Source organism: Paramisgurnus dabryanus, chromosome 21, assembly GCF_030506205.2.
Source record: "Paramisgurnus dabryanus chromosome 21, PD_genome_1.1, whole genome shotgun sequence".
NCBI classification, from domain to species: domain Eukaryota; kingdom Metazoa; phylum Chordata; class Actinopteri; order Cypriniformes; family Cobitidae; genus Paramisgurnus; species Paramisgurnus dabryanus.
The window spans coordinates 14,648,301-14,654,697 of record NC_133357.1 but is presented as its reverse complement, the minus strand read 5'-3'; positions in this window follow the sequence as shown (position 1 = coordinate 14,654,697).

Below are 6,397 nucleotides of genomic sequence, written 5' to 3'. Positions count from 1 at the left end.
TATCACATGATAAGAGTCAGCAGGTAAATGTGTGAACCGGGTCAAAGGTTCGAGAAGGTGATTTGAATTACAATACAAAGGGCTTGGTAGAATATTTACTTGAAACGTGTTCAGAGTTCAATTTACTGTACTAGCACAGACTATGTTTCAATTTTAAAATAGGCTGAGAGCACAAGACCACACACAGTTGGGGACGTTGGGCCACATGAAGAGGCTAAACATCAGTTTCAATTGGGAACCATCACCACGGGCAGTTTATGTGGCAAACTTTAGCGTTACCAATGACACACATTGACGTCATAAGACAGCTCATTTGAATATGAACAGCTGTAAGTGTACTAAAGTGATTTCTGCATCTAACGAATGAGAGGAAGTCTTCACTAGTATAAGCACAAACATTCATGCTTTCCTTTATGTAGTTGTGGGTTAAAAGGAGTTTCAAGATCTTTATTGAGATGCACTGTATGCTTTATTGTATGTAGCTGCAGATGAACATAATGATGGGATGGGGGAGATGCCACAGTGGCCCTAACCCTCAAATTACTGCAAGACTGTGCGGTCGCGAGGAAGGAACATAAAGAGAAATTCCATTCCAACCGATTTTCCGACTCCTCAGCATCTTTGAAATACAGCCCATATCTCAATGTTGATTGGGAAGCAGGAGGGTGGAGGGTGGGATCTTTAGCACTCGTTCCTTTGTATCACAACATCTTACATTTACATTTGAGAAGATTAAATGCAAAACACTTTTCTTTTTTTTATGAGGCTCTTATGTTTAAGTTCAGTAATTTCACTTTAATGGCAATGAAAAGGTTATTAGTCAGTACCTGAAATGCCCTTATGTTCACAAATGTCATTTAAGTCTTTTAATTGGTATTAAACAAATTTGACTGTCTTTCGCTGCAAAAACCTCTAAGTACATGCAAGTTTTTTGGCCAAAAACCTCCATTAATGTGGACAAGACATAGTAAAGCTTTGCAAAATCACTAATAATGCAACTAAAAAATAAAAGTCCGAATGTAAAAATGAAGAAACTGAACCACACATTAGGGGGCGCTGTGATCCATGTGGCTGCCACATTTAGCTTGTATTCAGGCCCAAGTACTGACAAGGGACCCAAGTTTGAATCTAATCCACGGTCTTTCCGCACACCGTTGTTCATTCAATTCACCTTAGAGGACTTTGCTAAAAAATCTTTGTGGCAAAGATACTGAAACAAAGATATTTTGTCACAAATTTTCGCGGTTTTCGTGATCGTATCACACATTTTTGTTTATGTGTCATTGTCACATATTGGGTACTCAACTGTTTTGTCCAATTTTCGTACCATTGTTGCTTCGGTTTAGAGTTAGATTTACATAAAATGCCATCCTTACCCAAACCCAACTCTAACCCTAACGCCAGACGACAATGGGTTAAAAAATCAGAAAATATAAAAAAAGAAATCAGAAATTGTATAAACCAATACTTAAAGTGACATCCTAACGCAAACACCAAATCTAACCCTAAACGAAGCGACAATGGTTTGAAAATAGAAAAAAGCAGTTGAGTAACCAATACGTGACAATGACACAAAAACAGAAATTCGTGATACGATGCGGAAATTTGTGACAGTATCACGAAAAAGAATCAAAAAATTACATGACTATAGGTACATGATTTCGTGAGACTGGGTAGCAGCAGCATGAAGAAACAAATTTTAAATAATCTGTATTTGTAAGATTACAGTTTCTATTTAACATGTTTGATCACCATTTAAAGTATAAATCGATTATTGTACTGACCAAAATGTAGACAATCTCCTACAGTGTTTTGGACAATTTTTGACCTAAAATAAACAATTCTTTCTCGGCTCAAAAATCCTAAGGGAACTCATTTAAAGGGGAATGAAAGTTTTGCTATCTATTAAATTGCAGATTGCAGCAATTTAAATTCTTGTTTTTGGTACAACAGATTTACTCTCATTTATCATTTTGCCGAGGCACGCAACACAAACAAATAATAATCTTTTGAGTCGGACAAGAAAATGAGCACCGACTGATAGCCAGGTCGTCATGTGATCGCTGCATGAAGCAGTGTGCATATTCACTCGAATGAATAAATGCTCTCTGGGCACTGAGGGCCTTTATAACAACATTCCAATGCTCTGACTTGGAACACACCAATATACCTCCTGTTCAATTAGATATGCTCAAGGCTCAGTTAACACGAGGCCGGATAAATGGATGGTCTAGATGTTCGATGCAGGCGAATGACCTTGTCACAATTCATCCACCAGAAAATGAATCTACTGTATATGAGGAAATAGTTTTTAACTGGTAGGTGAAAGAGATTGTGCACTTGTTGGAATCCCGTTTCAAGTTTACCTTATCCTAATAAAGTCTGTATAAATCACATCCGAGCGTTACTTGTGCTCTATTAATGAGATCTTTGTTGAATAGCCACCTGTTGATTCATTGCTCATGAACCACCCAGCATTGAAAACGATCAGTCATGCATATATCAGATGAGCCTGGATAAAGCGGCAAATAACAGGAAGAGGTTGGGTGCTGTTACATATGACAAAACGACTAAACTCTACACTGTTTGTTTAAACTGAACTTAAGTTTGTGGTCACTTAACTGCTCACTGTGAAGTTTTACGGTTGTGTTGTATTGAGTGAGCAGACGGCAATAGGCACCTGTTCCAGCAGTCTGAGCCCTAGGAGGTTAACATTGGTTTATTGAGGTAGGCATTAGGAACGTAAGGCATGTCAACCCCCCCCCCCCAACCAGCTGACTGGACTTTCCTTCCTCCCTTACCCTATAAAGGAGGGGGTCAGTGCCAAGAGAAAGTGGAGGGCAGCTGTGTAAATTATTGGAAGAGGGAGGAAACTCATAATGTTGCTGTACCGCATAAGGAAGAGGAGGAAAGGGAGAGGAGGATCAAAGCATAGATCAGTCACAAACAAGATAAAAATGGGAATGTGTTATCCATTTGATAAAAACAGGAGACTGTGGGTTTACACAGCAATAGCTCAGGAATGAGGTGTTCGGTTATGTAGGTCACAAAAATGTATTATCACTGGGTAGATTACAATCTACACTAATAAAAGATCATTTGGGTGTCACGCAACATAGTGTACACTGTCGATGGTCTCTAATAGGGCAAAAAGTAACCTACTTTGCAACTAAAGAGGAAAGTTACCTCACGGGTACATTTTGGTACCAAAGCGTGAATATTAGCACAGGTATATATTAGGACCTCAAAGGTATATATTGGTACCAAATGTATACATATATGTACATTTTAGGACCTTTTTAAAGGTACTGCCTCCACTGGGACCATTTTTTCTGACAGTGTACTGCTTTAAGATTCCAGAAAAAAAAACTGGAATTCAGTATAAAATCTCCATAATAGAAAGTCAAAATTGTAAAAATATATATTTAAAAAATGTTTTTTATTAATGATTTGGCCTAAATGGGGTGAATTTTAACTTAACAATTCATTGACCCTTGATGTCAGATCATGCGGACACTACAAATAAAGCTGACAGCTGAACAGACAGGTAAGTAGAGGTTTTGAATTGAAGGTTGCAAATCATTCGCTGACAGATGTCACATCTTACGCAGGGCTGTGAATCTGTGGCCCATCATCTTCTCATGGGGGCTTTATGTGAGGTGCGAGAACATGCCTGTCTTTGATGGCCTGATTTTAAATACGACCCTTAAGAATGATTCACCAGATGACAGCAGAACTCTTCGTTTTAAACGCATTGGCACATGGTGACCACTTAAAATGCAGATGCTGTGTTACCCAACCTGTTCCAAATGTAGGCATGCTTTCACAATAATCCACATGAAGACAAGCATTCAATACAGCAGCAAACAGCATGGCCATATCGACACTGTGATAAAAAAACAGTATATGAATGAATCGATCAATTAAATGTAGTAAATTAGTTGGCTGCATGTAGTTTAAATTGTACAAATTTGAACATAGCATGTTTTAGTTATACAAAGTAGCAATACTTTAGTCTCTACGATTGTTTTACCTTAATAAGAAGAGTGCTCTATTGATGATGTTCCTACAGCACTATTGTTCTGAATCTCTCTCCCTCAGAATTTTTGCTTTAAATTTCCTTTTCACGCAATTCCTTCTGCTTGCTCCTACTTGTCCCTCGCAAGTTTTTACCTTAACCACAAATAAACTGGGTGTGTTGGAAGGGTGTGGGAGACTTAGAACCGGCAGGAATGACTTATGCAATATAAAATGTTGCTTTGTTCTCCTGCATATTTGATTCTTTCAAGATAACACATGCCCACTGTACCCGAATAGCAACTGGCAATATTAATCGTGAGAAAGTGTGCGTGTGCGTGCGTGCGAACATGTGTGTGTACCTGGTAATCACTTCGGTGTGAGGACCATGTCACTTCTCTCAAAAATGAGATAATTATATTTACTCGGCATGTATTATATGTTTATCAAACATAAATACACTAAATCCCTGCCTCAGGCCATTCACTGCTTTATTGGCAATTATTTATTGGAATCTGCTTTATTGGAATCTGCTAAACCCCACGTAGATAGCAAAGTCCTCTAAGTGTGCGCAAGATTAATTTAGATGAAGGATGGCACGCAAAAGTGTGGATCACATTCAAACTTGGGTGTACCTGAATACAACAGTGACATAGATCACAGCGCCCCCTAATGTGTTCGTCATTTTTGCATTCTGACTTCATTCATTGCCATGAAAGGGGGCATTTCGCAAGACTTTTTAAAGATGTCAAATAAATCTTTGGTGTTCCCAGAGTAGGAATGTGAAGTTCTAGCTCAAATACCATATAGATAATTTATTATAGCATGTTAGAATCTCCACTTTGTAGTTGTGAGCAAAAATGTGCCCTATATCCGTTTCAATGCAAATTAAGTGGGGTATTATAATAATTAGATCCCTTTCTGACATCACAAGGGGAGTCAAATTTCAATGGCCTATTCACTTTTCCCTTTTCACTTGTTTGCAGAGAATGGTTACCAAAACTAAGTTACTGTTTTTTTTCACATTTTCTGGGTTGTTCGAAGCACTGGGGACCCAATTAAAGCACTTAAACATTGAAAATGTCAGATTTTGATGTTATATCGCGTTTAAAGTGAAATTACTAAACCTAAACATAAGAGCCTGAGAAAAAAATGCACGTTTACAAGAAAACATATCAGACACATACAGTTTGTGCAGTATAAAAGTCATTACGCTTATGGAAATCCCCATAATGTGTGTGTGTGTGTGTGTGTGTGTGTGTCTTATGACTTAGTCTATTTGGTCTGTTTTACCCTGGCATATAAAATAACCTCTTCAAAATTAAGGTGGACAGTTTTTCAACATAATGAGAAAAGCTTATTGTCTGCTTGCTTCTCATTTTTCTTTTATGATACTCTTTATAATCCAGTTACAATATTGGATAAATTTTACCATCATCCCAGATGCCCAAATAGTGAGTCACCCAAAACTCAGATAGCCTTTGACTTTGTTGGATCATGTTCAATTGAGCAGCAAACATTTATTTGTTCACTAGACACTTTAATCCAAAGTCTCTTCAACATTTTATTTGGTATCTACCTCAAAAAATTGCATTTGGCAAAAAACATAAAACTTTGGCAAACATTTTAAAACAATCCAGTTAAAACATTTAACCAGATACTGTCCCTGCACTATAAGATTTGGTCCGAGATCAAGTCTGCTCTTCCCAGACTGAAATAAAGAGAAACATTATTTATGTGAGACATTATTATGAGGAAAACCCGTCTTTACTTGTGTTCAGGATTATATTTCAGCCTCAGAGCAGAGGAGATGATGTCAGAGAGGAGGTTGCGTGTTTACATGAGATCAGTCACCAGGTGAATCCTATCGCAGCGGCATTGACCTTTTCCATTCCCCTGTGCCACCTGATCCAGCACTAAACATATACCAGGCCATTGTATTGGATATGAAAAGAGGAGCACAATCAAATCCTATGGCTTTCTTCAGACTATTCTGTAAGCAATTGAATTACAACAGCTTGGTTTATGGATATACGTCATCCATTATGGCTCTATCTAGAAATGTTATCATTACACTCAGTCACGCATTGCAGTCTCCGTTTTCAGGCATCTTCATTTCAATCTCCCCTAACTGAAAGGTCAGGCAGCTCTCATTGTAAAACTTTTTATTGTTTTTGTCATCCGTTCTTTCATCCAGTGTGATGATGAACTGCGCTGAGACTTTGAGAATGACGCTTTAGGCTCATTCTTCAAAGGTCCCTGTAAAAATCAAGCGGTTTGGTTTAAATTTGCCATCCTGAAAGAGGTTCATATCATATAAATACAGTATGTCATTGAAGTGAAATGATGATATAAATAAAGCCTATATTTATGCTATCAA